The sequence below is a fragment of the Dasypus novemcinctus genome, chromosome 2 (assembly GCF_030445035.2).
Source record: "Dasypus novemcinctus isolate mDasNov1 chromosome 2, mDasNov1.1.hap2, whole genome shotgun sequence".
Taxonomy (NCBI): Eukaryota; Metazoa; Chordata; class Mammalia; order Cingulata; family Dasypodidae; genus Dasypus; species Dasypus novemcinctus.
The window spans coordinates 117,112,281-117,128,518 of NC_080674.1; positions in this window are offsets into that span (position 1 = coordinate 117,112,281).

The window sequence follows — 16,238 nt, forward strand, 5'->3', positions numbered from 1 at the left end:
AGGGATCTGATAGTGTTAAGATGATACATAGACTGACCGTCTAGCAAACCACATGCAAAGAAAATCAATGTCATCATTATGGCCTAAGTTAAAAATATTTTCTGGTAAAGATTGTGCATGCCGTGTCATGTGGACTTAGAGAGAAACAATTTTATCATGACCTCTTATTCAGTGTTTGGGGATGTATTTGACAAATGTAAAAAGGTATGAGAAAGTTCAGGCAGGAAAATTTAGAAAACAAACTATCCAAAACATGTATTTTCACTAAGTTTTTTTAAAAACAGAGAAACAGTAAATAGGGGGGGTGAAAGTCCTACCACTTCATTCCAAATAAATAAATTCACCAAAACCAACACAATAGAATTAAATATCAAGGAAGAACCCAGACAAGATGAAGAAAGGAATTCTAGATATTTTTGAAGGTAAAGAAACAGTGGCAACTTGAAGAAGACACATAGGTCCTTGCGTATGGCCCTTACTAATTCATACTAACAATAATGATGCCCAAAGGTATATATTCATCAACAAATGCAAGAAACTTTTTGTTTTTTTTTATTTTGGTTTTTTTTTTTATCTATTTCTCTCCCTTTCCGCCCCACCCCACCCCACCCCAGTTGTCTGTTCTCTGTGTCCATTTTGCTGCGTGTTCTTTTTGTCCGCTTCTGTTGTCAGCTGCATGGGAATCTGTGTTTCTTTTTGTTGCGTCATCTTGTTGTGTCAGCTCTTCGTGTGTGTGGTGCCAGTCCTGGGCAGGCTCCACTTTCTTTCACCCTGGGTGGCTCTCCTTATGTGGCGCACTCCTTGCGCATGGGGCTCCCCTACACAGGTGACACCCCTGTGTGACATGGCACTCCTTGCACACAGCAGCACTGCACATGGGCCAGCTCCACAGGGGTCAAGGAGGCCTGGGGTTTGAACTGCAGACCTCCCATGTGGTAGATGGACGCCCTATCCACTGGGCCAAGTCCACTTCCCTCAAGAAACTTTTTAAATGACAGAGTGAACAGATAGTCTAGGACTGTTTAAGATGAGATTACAGTTAAGTCTAAAACTACTTCACTGAAAAGTATTTGTGGTGTTATTAATGCTATTGTAGAAATATGAAAAACAAGAAATTTCCTGGCTTTTTGACCCTTACTGAAAAATCAAACAGACCTGCCAAGACATGAGTGAGGATTAACCTATCACTTCATGCTAACATCTTCCATGTGAGAATTTTCACCATGAAATAGCCTTTCATTTAAAATTTTAAAAAACTATAGCAAATTCAAGTCAATAAGGTTTTTACTTTAGCTTTATACTCTCCCTTTCAGATCTCATCACCTCTGGAAATATCACAGTGTAGGTTGAAAGAAGTCAAAGGCATTGATGTCTTTTGGCAAACACATATTCCTCCCTTCTGACTTTCAATCACAGCTTCAAAACATTGCTATGGGATGATGCTGAGACCTGTTTGATTTATCTTGGGATGTAGCCTATTGTAGCTCTTTTGCTGGTGACTCACTGAACACATCTCTTTTTATTAATCCTATGTCTGTTGTTATCAATCAACACAAGGGCTAAAACAGCTTTCCTGATTGTCAGAAATAAACACAGTGTTTGACTATAAGTTTGGAGGGGAAAAAAGAGATGAGGGCATTGAATATATAATACCATAAGCTATAAAGATTTGACTTAGAAACCTAAATATTTTTAAATTGTTTTAAAAGTTGGAAAATATTCTAAAGATTCAATTATCCCTAATCAGATTATGAAGGCCATAATTTGTCTCCCTTAGCTCTTCCCAGCTTTTCCCAACCTCTGCAGAGGTTGATTTTCATTTTTAGGATAAGAATGTTAGTTGAGATGTTTGTTTTTGTCCAATGTGTTTATTTGGAGCAGTTCTTTTTCCTATTAATTTATATTTCCTCATCAGCCCTCTGCCTCTGTTTACTGTAGTTAATAACTATAGTTACTCAGAATCTTCCCTTTAAATAAGTGGGAAGGAATGTGGGGACTTCTCCAACAAAAAGGCAAAATGAGAACACACATAACAGTGAAACCCTCCTTTTGGTAAAAATTCCGGTAAAACTTTCAAACATGTGCTCAGAAGCATATAAAAATATTTATATGTCCATTGATAGAGTTGTGAATAAACTATGGGATATCAAATTGGTGGAAAACTATGCAGCTGTCAAAAGAATAAGGTGGCTCTGCATGTATGGAGAAGACATTACCATATCTCTGTGTTTATTCTGGTTTGGTTTCTGGCAATCCAGCCTCCAGACCCATTTCTTAATTGAAAATGATTCTCCCTGTGTTTAATATCTCACAAGATAGAAATATTATGTCCACAAGACAAAAAATCTACTGAGTAGATTTATCTGTGTAACTTGCCCAACTTCTATATGCGTCCCTGAGTAGGCCCCCCAAAATATACTTCACACCAAAGCTGTTGCATATTTAGTAAAGGAGATAACAGTATTTAGAACATTTAGAAACAAACATGTCTGACTTACAGGAGGTGCTCGGTAAATATTAATTCTTATTAACTGGCATAATTTTGCACCAGAGAATGTGAAACACACAGATTTTTTGTATTATCGTACCTTGACTCTCAGCTAACACTAATACCTGAGGATCCAGAATGTCACTAAAATCAACTAACCAGAGTAAGGACCGAAGGGATCCAGGTGAAAATGGAATGCTGACTGCCTCATAAGTAGGCCCAGAGGCACTTGGAAACTTTCACATAGTTCTTTCCAATTACACACTCAGGAGCTGAAGAACTGATTTCTTTATGGCAGAATGCCCATATTCGCTCCCTGATTCAAAGAGTAGAGAACCTAAGTGTAAGTAACAAATCAAATACTCTGGAGCAACACTTCCTTCCACAAAATTCAGTCAAAAGCCATGCTTCAATTCTCAGGATGGCCAATATGAGATTTGAAATACATGGATTGTGATTTCCATCCCATCACCATTTAATTCTCCAGCTTTGCTGGTCAAAGAGATAAATGGCTTCTGGAGAATAACAGTCAGGAACTTAAGCCAGGAAGTAAAGCTATGCCTAGACATACCCCATTATCAAATAGAAGTGATTATAAGGATGAGGTCTGAGCAGTCCTGAAAGCCCAAGTAAACTGCAAATGGAAATTACTTACATTCCCAGTGGGCTTCCATTTGCAGTTCTGATGCATCTCCCTTGATCAACTCCTGACACCAAGTGATTAAGGAGGAAAAATTTGAACTGGTTTAGAGTTGTGTCTGTATATTCTGCTGACACCAGTTGGGAATAGATTGCTGTGCTCTACACACAGCCTCACAGAGTAGAGGACCTCAAAGAGAATGGAGAGGAGCAAGTATCTTTCATGCTTTTTGCCCCTAGAGGAACAGATTGCCTGAGGAACAATTTACACAAAACTTAGGTGAGCACCTAAAGGCTCAGCAGACTGGTCAGGCAGAAGGAAGAAGATTGTAGGGCAGTAACAAAGCACTGTAAGGAAGAGATGAGAATGGATGCTAGAGAGAGTTCCAGGCATGAGAATATTTGTGTCCCAGGTGAATGCTCACCAAAATATCTCCATTATGGAGATAAAATATTATAATCAAACAAACAAGATTACCTGCTCTTTGGAATATTAGTCACCCTCCTTCCCCAGCTACCTCAATGCTCGTGAAATGGGCTATTGATCAGAAGGGTGATGGTGGCAAAGATGAGACTACATATAAACTTTCAAAACACAGTTTCCTCAGTAAGGCTGACCTGGTTACCATCACTGTTAAGTACCCAATTTTCCAGCCACATCACCATCTCTGTCACTGAACTCTGCTCCAGTTGTTGAGCAGGAATCCCAGCTACCCTCTTGTCTTGTTGTTACTATTTCCAAATTCAAAGTCCTGTGTGGCAGGGTCTGATTAGCTGATCCCATGTTGTATGCTTATATGTTGGTTTCCAGGCAGTGGGGAGAGAAAAAAAATTCATACTCCTTTAACTTTTTTAGTGGGAAAAGGGATACTACAATCCACAGATAACATAATCAATGGGGAATTTCCTCCTAAAAGGAAAAGGAGCTGGATGCAGGCCAGCTTTAAAAATGACAATTTTCTATACCATCTATTCATTCTGAAGTCCAGTATCTGCATATCCAATTCTTCCCATACTTAGATTTTTAAAACCCTTCTGCTTAACACAGATATCTCTCATATAATCCAAAACGCATTGACTTCCTCCCAGAGTCATGTCTGTTATTGCATCCAACAATGGACAGGGTTTCTAAGTGGTGTCATTCCTCCCTTCTTTCTCCCACAATATCGTTTTGATAGTAGGCGACATAAGGACAGTCATAAAGTAAATTGCAACCAACATATTCTAAATGTAATAGTGATACAAAGGAAGAGAGGAAAATTAGTTAAAACTATAAATATATACAGAAAGAACATGGACAGAAATATTGTTGGAGTATACATCTTTTATATATTCTTTCTTTCCTGGTAATCTTTGTTCCATGTGTATTTGGTCAGCAACTCTGCTGGTCAGGGTCCCTACCCAGTGGAATGACATAAACTTTTATTTCTGAGAAAACTTAGACTTTGGTTGTCCCGTGTGTTTAGATTGCTTAAATGTTTCACTAACTATAAACCACCCAGCAAAGGGGAACAAAGATCACTATGTGGTACTGGGTCTGCCTTTCCCAGGATTCACAAGTTTGGAAACTGAGGGGCATAATAAGCCATTTGTTTCCTCTCAGAATAACAATAAATGATCCAGTCACAAATAATGTCTTCCATCCTGAGACTCAAGGCTCCGTTGTTTTCAAAGTTCTGTAACCAAATAACTCAACAATGGTTCCAGTGCCTGGAACATGAGTCTGCCCTCTGTCCATTAATTTCAGATTCATCATGCCTGATGAAGGGGATAAAAATGTTAGCTGAAATAAATTATCCTAACCATCAAAAAGAAGTCAAAGGATTTTAACAGACATTCCTCCAAAGAAGATATATAAATGGCCATAATGCACATGAAAAATTCTCAGCATTTTAGCCATTGGGGAAATGCAAATCAAAACCACAATGAGACACCCACAAGGATGGCTATTAATTTTTTTTAAATGGAAAATGACAGATATTGGAGAGGATGTGAAGAAATTGGACCTCTAGTGTATTGTTTGTAGGATTGTATAATGGTGCAACACTGTGGAGAGCAACACGATGTTTCCTCAAAAAGTTAAGTATAGCATTACCATATGACCCAACAATTCCACTCATAGGAATATATCCAAAGAAAGTGAAAACAGGGTCTCAAATAGATAGTTGTGCATCAGTGTTCATAGCAGCATTATTCAACAATAGCCAAAAGGTGGACACATCCAAAGTGTTTATCAACAAATGAATGGATAAACAAAATGTGATACATATGCACAATGGAATATTATTCAGTCATAAGAAGAAATGAGATTCTGAAACATTCCTCAACATGATGAACCTTGAAAACCTTGTGTTGAGTAAAATAAGGAAGGTACATAGGACAAATACTGTATTATGTCACTTATATGAGATATCTAGAAATAGCTAATTCACAGAGAGAGAGATTAGAGGATACCATGGGGGATGGGAAGTGGGAAGAAGGAAGAATTTTTGCTTGATGGGTATAGAGTGTTTGTAAATAAAAATTTAAAAAGAAAAGAAAAGAAAATCTCTAGTGATTGAACTTTGGGTTTTCCAGTCCAATGGCAAAGCTGTAATACAGAGCTGGATCCTTGGAGGCCATTGCCATCCAACTGTGACTACCCCGGGAAAACCAGCCCTCTCAAGAAACGGAAGCAGTAGACATTCCCAGACTGGCACGATTGCACGTTTAGTTTATATAAGCCCCTTTGTTCTATGTCCTGGATCACCAATTAACTTCTGCCCCGTCAATTATTTAACTTTAGAGAAAAGTTGATGTAGATTTTATTCCTGAAATAACTGCACTTTTTCCGTGGTTTCTAGTCATCATGGAGCTTCTCACGGTGGTTTGTCTGAAGGGAAAGATTGTGTTGATCCTTGTCTCATGTGTACTTCCAGGCGATGCAGTTGTTATATTTTCCTTTGTGAATAAATAAATTGGCATTTTTGTGTCCACCTCAGTCATGCAAACATTTTGATGAGCATGAGTCAGATTCTCAGGGCCTGTTCATGCCTGGGAAATGCAAGTCATTTGGCCTTCAGATAGGACAAAATTTATCTGGCCTTTCTCTTAGATGACACTGCATGCAGGCACACATATCCATTTATAGTCTTTTTTAATTTTTTAATTTCCTTCTCCTCCCCTTTTCTGTCAATAACATCCTTTCTATTAAATGGTGATTCAATTCCAAGTTGCTCTCCTATTTCCAAATCTTCAATAAAAGTTCCAAAGAGGGTTTTCTGCAAATCCGTATTTTTTTCTGCTGTCATTGTTGTTGTTGGAGATCATGGTCATACCTAGGCCAAAAATCATGAACCTAAACCAGAGTCCACTTTTCCTTCTCTGACCAACTCCACCTAGAAACAATTGATCCTTGGTGTCCACAGAATTAGACAATTGCTTTCGTTGTGGATCCACAGGATTTTTTCCCCAGAGATACATGTGCTTATTGGTGGTTCTCCTAAAAACTACCTGCATTTGTCTGTTGCTGAAGCCTACTGCCAAAACCAAGATCTTTTATTCCCTGAGGCTTATTTAAATGCATTAATCTGGATGCAATAAAGCGGTATTCTGCTGACTTGTCAAAAACATCAACCCCACAAATGATTAAACTTTTCTCAAGTCCTCTTCCAAACATGCACTGGTCTGCCCAGAGATTTATCTTGGCAAAACTTGAGCACAGCAAACCTAGGGCATGCTGGGTAGAAATCATTAATCCTCAAAGAGGTGACTGAGTTTTCTTGGCATTCACCTTTGGCCTTTGGCCAGACATGTAGAAACTTTTTCTCAGTGACAAAATAGAACTAAAAGCATTCAGGAGAGAAAGGAAAAAAATGGAGGGAGGGAGAGAGGAAGGAAGGGGGGAAAGAAAATGTAAACATAAATAAAAAATATTTTCCTTGGGACTTATAGGTTCAAAATGATATGTTACACTTGAATAGACTTAAAACTCATTTTATATTGTATTGTTTTTCTAACTGGCTTTCTATGAATGAATTCTGAAAGTGGACCTATTATATCCCAAGATTTTAAAATGGGACCGCATAAGGCTTTCAAAAATGTTTTAAAATCCATTATTCTTAAAATTCATGAATTAGTAAATGAGACATAATAGAATAAGTGACTCACCTAAAATAAGAAAGATGTGTTCAATTTCTCATATAAGGTTAGTATTTTTAATTATTTTAAAACCAAATAGTTACATCACTTCAGATTAGGTTCAGAGTTATTTTATTTTAATAATTAAATTTTTATTTTTAAAGAAGCTTTAGATTACATAAATGTTACATAAAAAATACAAGGGATTCCCATGTGCCCCACTCCCTCTCCCTCCCACACTTTCCCACATCAACAACATCCTTCATTAGTGTGGTATATTTGTTACACTTGATGAATACATAAAGAAGCATTACCACTAACCATGGACTACAATTTACATTAGAGTTCACACTTTGTCCCACACAATTTTATAAATTATGACAAAATACACAATGACCTGTATCCATCACTGCAATGTCATACAGGACAAATCTAGTGTCCCAAAAATGTCCCCATATTATACCTATTCTTCCCTCTCCCATCTCTCAGAACCTCTGGTGACCACTGCCTTTACATCAATGATAGATGCTAGAATCTAGAATAATAATAAGTCTGTAGTAGTACAATAACAAATCTACTTCAGTCCATTGTTCATTGGCCAATCTTGAGGATTTGGGAATGGTGATGCCCACTCTGCTTCTAATTGAGAGGGAGCTTAGATCCCATGGGGCAGATGGATGGTGCTAATTTGCTTGCAGTTGCAGACACTTTCTGTTCCTTGGGATGGAGATTTATCTCATTTTTAAAAGCCAAATTTTCAAAGCTGCAAGAATCTTATGCTAGGACAGTTAGTAAATAATCACATATCTGTGATCTGGTCTGCTTGGATGATGTCCCATTTAAAAAATAAGCTCCAATTATTAATAGCTAATTATTTTTATGTAGGGGTACCCTGTGAATTATGAATACATGTGGATATATCTGGGTACATCTGAACTTGTACTTCTATCCCTGAAATATAATTAACCAACATATAACATAGTTTTATTTTCCAGGCCTCTTTGGCAGGAAATATTTGTCCTAAATCAATGAACTAGTAACTTAAAAGAATACACACATACCTATGAAAGTAGGAAAACCAGAGCAATGGTAGAATTTACAACTTTAGAAGCCATTTAAGCTCATTTTACATATACGAAAACTGAGATCAAGAGAGTTATAGACTGTATATCTTGTTTTAAGGTAGTAAATACTTTGCCCACTTATTCAAAAATCATTCTCAAGAAACGGGCAACAGAAACAAAAATTTGCAACATTAGTGAAACCAAGAGATTTTTATAACCCTAAAGCAATGCATGAAAACAGAAAGGAGATGGAAAAAGTGGCAAATGACTTAGCAGATAGGGGAAAGATCAAACTACCACAGTATGATACAAATGAGAAGAAGCAAGCCATTCTGACGGTCAGAACCCTGGGAAGTCTCAGTAAATGGAGGCTGCAGACATTAGTGAATGTAGCTTAAAAGCCTGTATTAGCAGCAGTTACACTTTGAGGTCTCCACTTCTGCAGTCAGGCAACCATACTTCCCCACCCTCACCCAAATACTAAACCAGAGGGTTCCAGGCTCAGGACATCAGTCACAGAGGAGGGTGTGAAGGAACGCTATACTCAGAGCTGGAGGATTAAAGTTTAGCTGCGGTGAAATTCCCCAACCTGTGACTCTCCCCAAGTTCAGCATGCTAAAAGCCATGGTTATAAACCACTTCTTATTCAGAGAATTGTTACAGAGTAAAAACCTACGGAAACTTGCATCTGGAGGGGAAAGCCTAATGATCTTGATGCTATCCACCAGTTTCAAGTCCTATCCACACACACAGGTTCCAGTGGGCCTTTTACTGCTTCTCTCTTAAATATGAACAGTCAGTGCAGGGTAATAAGACATTTGAGAGTCTCCAGTGTGAAAGACAGAAGTAAGACCTACTTTGCTGGACTTTGTGATAATTATATGAGTTTATAAATGCACAGTGTTTCACAGAGTGAAGGGGCCTGTAATGCATCTGTGGAATTCTGACATAATATAACTGTATATTTATTCTCCTATGAAAATAAGCAAGTTTTTATTTTCACTGTTTTTTACAATATACCTCTAAGTCTTAGAGTCTAAGAGTAGATGGGGCATTAGTCATTGTCATGAATTAAAACCATGCACCTTACAAAAATAAGTTTAAGTTCTAACTCCCAGTCCTTACAGGTGTGAATGCATTTGTAATTAGGACCTTCAAATATGCTATTTGGATTGAGGTCAAATTGAATCAATGTGACTGAAGTCTTTATAGGCAGATAAAATGTGGCTGTTGTGCTAATAGAAGCCAGGAGTGGAAAATATCACCATGTGACAAAGGCAAAGATCAAGCCAGCATCAGAATGCTAGACTCCAGAAGAAAGCATGGCCCAAAAATGCCTAGATTTTGGACTTACAGCCTCCAAAAAACTGTAAGATAATAAATTCCTGTTGTTTAAGCCTACTGATTTGTGATACTTGCTATAGTAGCCAGGGCAAACTAAGATAGTCGTATTGCTGTTAATCTTGTTGTAGTTGTTGTTTTGAATAAACAGGAAAGAATGAGTTCTTAACAGTTTCATCAGAGGAGCTTGGAGCATGAATACTACAAAAACTGGAAAATTCATTGCTCGTGACACACATCCATGGATAGTCACTTATTTAGCAACACAAAGAAATTCTTTAGGCACATATTCTTTGTTATAGGCATCTGCAATATATCCTCCTATCATCTAGAGCTTCTGAGTCAGGATGAATAGTTTGCAAATTAGATAATCTCTCATGATATGAATTTAAATATTTGCCCTATAACACTGAAGAAAAGGAAATGCTTCATAATACAAATTAAAGCATGATAACAGTGTTTCTAGCTTTACCAATGTAAATTGTAAAAGACATAAAATTAATATTATTCCAAAGCCCTTTCTCCTTTCTGTTCCAATTCAGTCACTTTTGAATAGTTCCACTCCAGCCACAGGGTCTTTGCTGTGGATATGAATGCATTCCCTCTTCTTCAGTAACAGGAACCAGGTAGTACTTCTTGTCTACTCTCAGACCAAGTAGCTCAGATGGAAACAACTCAATTCCCAACTCCAGGGGTAGACAGGCCTTATTAGAGATAAATCCAGGAAGCGAACTTGGCCCAATGGATAGGGCGTCTGTCTACCACATGGGAGGTCCAAGGTTCAAACCCTGGGCCTCCTTGACCTGAGTGCAGCTGGTGCATGCACAGTGCTGATGCTCACAAGGAGTGCCTTGCCATGCAGGGGTGTCCCCACGTAGGAGAGGCCCATGCACAAGGAGTGCACCCCGTAAGCAATGCCGCCCAGGATGAAAGAAAGTGCAGCCTGCCCAGGAATGGTGCTGCACACACAGAGAGCTGACAGAAAGATGACGCAACAAAAAGAAACACAGATTCCTGGTGCCGCTGATAAGGATAGAAGCAGTCACAGAAGAACATGCAACAAATGGACACAGAGAGGAGCAGTCAACTTGGGGAGAGAAATAAATTTTTAAAAATTGTGATAAATCCAGGCCTTCAGCCAGATGGACTGGGTGAGAAATCCTTCCCTTTTTGCTAGGCTTGAACTTAGAAAGATGTAAGTCTGAGCTGCTTACAACCCAAGGAGAAAGCCTACCAAAGAGGAAATCAGTGTGAAGGGATGCCGATTCAAAAAAGAAAAGGTGACTTGGTTCTGATTATATCAACACATTGGGCCTAGCAGTGCTGGAAACAGGAAATATTCTGGAACTTTCAGATTTATAAGCAAAAGTGTTCCCTTTCTTACTTAATCCCAATTTGGATTGCATTTGCTATCACTTAAACTAAAAAGTCATAGTCAGAAACTAGAATATAGGTTACGAGGGGCTGGGGTAGGGGAATGGGGAGTTAATGCTTAAATTGAACAGAATTTCTCTTTGGGGTAATGGAAAAGTTGAGGTAACAGATTATGGTGACAGTAGCACAACATTGTGAGTGTAATTAACAGCACTGAATTGTGTATTTGAATGTGGTTAAAAGGAGACATTTTGACCTGGCCCGCAGGTCAAACGAACCAGCACCTGAAAGAGGGAGTGGGAATTGGGGGACAAGAGGCGAGAGAAACGGAGACAAGACAGGATTCTGATCAAGTCTCCGTTTCTTGAGGGTAGAGCATCAGAATATATACTAAGGGGAGGGTATTAGCAGGGGGTGATAGGCTGATGAAGCGGCTCTTCCATATAAGGCAATAAAATGCTGTTACACCACTTGCAATAGGTTGTGAGTCTTCAATGCTGGTCATGGCTTCAACATCTTGCTGCGCAGGCGCGACACCTTTTGCCCGGGAAACTGGGGAAAGGGGAAGAAGAAGGCGGAAGCACAGGGGTGGAGTAGGCGTACTTATGAAAACCGCCATGTTGCTGGAGACGGCAAATGCACGTAGCTCCGGGCGGCTCCCCACAACATTTTAGGTCATACGTATGTTGAATAAAAAATTTAAAAACAATGACCCTTAGGACTGTACAATACAAACAGGGAAGCCTATTACCATGGACTATAGTTAATAGTACAAAAATATTCTCTCATCAGTTATTACAAATATACCACAATAATGGAAAGTGTTAATAATAGGGGAATTATATGAGAATTCTGTATTTTCTATATGATATTTCTGTAAACCTACAACTTTTCTAATTAGCATGGTCCTTGTCACATGGAAATTTGTCAGCAAGTATGGATAAGACATGGACAACGTTCTAAAGGAAATATGCGTATGTGAATATGTTTGTATATATATATATATATATATATATTTGTGAATATACAGAGAATCATGAACTCATGAAGAAAAAGAACATTTGTGTCATCTGTTCCAACCTCCCAGCTCCTGAAAGCATCCTTTCTGAACATGTGTGGCAGATAGGCAGCATCTCCACTTTTACATGTAAAGCAGGTCAGTTCACTATGGAAAGGGTCACAGCTCTGAAAATTTCTTTCACAGATAAAACTGAAACCCTGACCCTATTTGTGCATGCCAATACTCCCCATAAATCATAGGTCCTTTTCCATACGAGAGCTTTTCATGTCTGAGGACACATATAATTTGCTTATGACTCTTCTTTGAGTTAATGATAGTTATTTGTTTTTTATTAAGTCCTCATATGATACTGAATCCCTTCAAAATCCTGGGAGTTCTTTTCAAAGTATAGGCCAATTTGTTTGAATAAAAAGAATAAATGAAATCATTTATTAGACAATCATTATGGACCATTTACTGTTCTAAGTTCTTAACATACATTACTGTTTCTTGATTCCTCATAACAACTGTATATGATAAAATAGAGATTAATTTATCTGAGGGTTTAACCACTACAAGCATTCTAATAACTAATTTATTCTAAAAAGATTTTTTATGATCATCCATTTTTAATGACTCCATGTAATAATAGAAAATAAATTTGCTACAATATTCTGTGCTAAGAGATGGTGTGAGCAAAGGCTGTAAATAACAGGTAGGTGATGGCAAAATAGACAAGGTTGAGGATCATAAAGGATAGTTAGAAAATGCTTCTGACGAGACTCTTTTGTGCTGTGGAAATTTCATAAATCCCACAGAACAAAACGTATTAATTGGTGAGCAGAAGTTGCTCCAGATGTATAGTTTAAAGAGAGTATTGAAAATGAAGGATGGCCCAAGTAAGCAGAGGATTTTGTCTACTCTTTTCAAAAAACCTATTACATCATCCTCTCCTGTGGCTTCTACAGACACCTGCATAGCAAATCCTGATGATGAATGCTCTTCCAGTCTTCTCTGCAGGCTAGTAACGAATTTCATGTTTTTTTAAATAAAATGCATTTTTTAAAAAATTACTTGATACTTTTTTTAGGAAATGAGTATTGTTTATAAATTCTGATTTTGCAATTAACACTTAGTAGGCAAAATATATTACTTTTATATATAATTACATAAGTAAATATTTAGGGTTTATATAATATACATTTTCCTTTTACCAGTAAATCAAGATATTTTCATTCAGTGCAAATCATCCACAGATATGTAATAAATTCTTTAAGCAATTTTCATGCCATTGATACCAAATAAAAGATTCTATAAGACATTTAAGCATTTTAAATTTATTACTTACCATACTTTTATATCTCATATTATATACAAAACTGCCACACTAAGGTGTCTTTTCTTAAATCAATATCTTCTTTTGGAGTCAAGATATCTAACCGAAATATTATTAATCTGGAATAGGTCAGGCCATGTGAGTTGAAGTAAACAATCTTTTACTGTAGGTAGTATTTTTTTTTAAGATTTATTTTTTATTTATCTGTCTCCCCTTCTCCCCATTCCGTTGTCTGCTCTCTGTGTCCATTTGCTGTGTGTTCTTTTGTGTCCATGTGCATTCTTGTAAGTGGCACCAGGAATCTGTGTCTGTTTTTGTTGCAACATCTTGCTGTGTCAGCGCTCCGTGTATACAACGCCACTACTGGGCAGTCTGCACTTTTCTCGCACGGGGCGGCTCTCCTTATGGGGCACACTCCTTTGTGCTGGGGCTCCCCTATGTGGGGACACCCCTGCGTGGCACGGCACTCCTTGCAAGTATCAGCACTGTGCGTGGGCCAGCTCACCACACAGGTCAGGAGGCCCTGGCTTTGAACCCTGGACCTCCCATGTGATAGGCAAATGCTCTATCAGTTGAGCCAAATCTGCTTCCCTGTAGGTAGTAATAGTACTCACATTTTACAGATGAGGAAACTGGGACTCAGAGAAATTAAGTAACTCACTCAAGTTAAAACAAGTTCAAATCCTTGTCTCTCTGACTCCAAAGCACATGCTCTTAACCAATATGATATATTATTTGAAAAATAATGTTCAAATGAAATGCAGTTATGACCGTATGGCAAAGCCCATATGGAATACGCTGTATTACAAGTATATAATAAAGTGCACTAGAATATAGCTCCATGAGGTCAAGAAGTTTTATCTGTTTTGTTCACTGCTATATTCCCAGAACTATGACAGGGATTACCTATAAATATACAAAAGAGTCACTTAGTAAATATTTGGAGAATAAATGGAAAAATGGATTTTTATTTCTCTTTATTCACTACTAGCACAACCTAATATTTAACTTGTTTAGCAATGAGAGGATAAATGTGTTATTATTATATTTACATATAAAAATCTTTTTTCTCATAAGCACAATATAAGCCCCAAGTCTTTCATCATGCAATTGTACAGATTTTTTTAAATTTAGCTATTTTTTCATTCAAAAATATTTATTAAGTGCCAACATTGTGCTGACATATCTAGGTATTTAAAATGCATCAATGAACAAAACAAAGTATCCTGCCCTCATGGAACTTATATTCTAGAAGGGTAAGAGAGACCAGAAGTAATAAATCTAGTAAGTAAATAACAATATGCTAGAAGATAATGGTGCTACATATAAAGAAAAAGAGTAGAGTAGAACAAGGAGGATCAGAAGTGCCAGGAATGGGGATAGGAGTTGTAATCTGTAGTAGTGTGGGAAATGCAGAATCAGGAAGACTATTAAGAGCTTATTGCTCTATAGTCCAGGCCAAAGATAATAGCGGCTCAGACCAGGCTGAAATAGTGAAGATATTGAGGCCTGATCGGATTTTAGATACATTCTGAAGGTAGCCTCGGATGATTTGTTAATAGACTGGATGTGGAGTGTGAGAGATGAAGTTGCCATCAACTGAGGTGGGAAAGTTATATAGATAGTGCAGACTTTGGGGGGAATATCCAAACATCACTTGCAGACATGTAAGAATCTAGCATTTAGGGAAGAGATCCGGACTGGAAATGCAAATTTGGGAGTCACTGGCATGCAGGTGAATTTCAAAGCGATGAAACTAGATGTGCTCATCAGGGCAACAAACATAAAAGAAGAGAAGAAAACCAAAGAATGAGCCCTACTTTTAGTCTGTTAAGAGACCAAGAAAGCAAGGAGACTGAAAATGAGTAGTCTGTACTGTAGTAGAAAAACCAAACTCTTATGGTGGAAGCTAAGAGAAAAAAATGAGAAAGGAAAAAGTAACCATGTGTTAAAAGATGTGGACAAGTAAGATGAGGATTAAGGAAGAGCAGTTTTAATAGAATTATGGAAGCAAAATCCTGATTAGAGTGGGTTTAATAAAGAATAGGAAAAGAAGATTAGACACTGCCAAGTAAACACCTTCAAGGAGTTTTGCTGCAAGTGACTGGGGCAGATGTAAGGTCTAAAGAAGCTATTTTGAGGTGGAAGCATGTTTGCATACTAATAAATGTGGCCTATTAAAGAGTAAAAAGTGGCATTGTAAAAAATATCTGGAATCTCTGAAATAGTGTTCTTAAGTAGATAAGAAAGGTGGAACACAATGAATAATGGTGGCTATAGGTCAGGGCACAAACAGTTCATATCTATAGGAACAGGAAGGAAAGAAAAGTGTATAGGTGTAGAAGAGATGAAGAGAATCTACGGGAGTTCTTATCTAATTGCTTACTTTTTCTCAGTGAAAAGAAATCCTCAGAAGAAAGTGAGAATGGAGAAAGGTGATAGGACTTGAGAAGAGAAAAGGTCTGAAGCAGTTGTCTGAGTTTGAGAAGGAATGGATTGGGGACATAAAAACAATTGATGGCAGCACTAAGGGTCCATTTCAGGTTGTTGGTCATAAATTTAAAGTGAGGCTGGTCATCATGGTGGTGTGTTTCTCTCCAGCCACGTTCTGTTGCATAGGCACAGGTAGCAAGTTGGATTTAACCAGAATTATGATTTTGGTAAGAGAGATTAATAATGCCTGAGAGGGGCAAGAGAACAAATATAACGATTGTCCATGAAATTAAGCATGGTGAGCAGTCAAGACTAGCTAGGGTTTAGGAGAAAATAAAAGGTAGTAGACAAAGATACTGAATTTCATCTTTTTAGTTGGACCCATTGTTTCAATCACTCAATTCCTTCTGAATTTTTTGATTCTGTGCTTTATTATATTTTTTA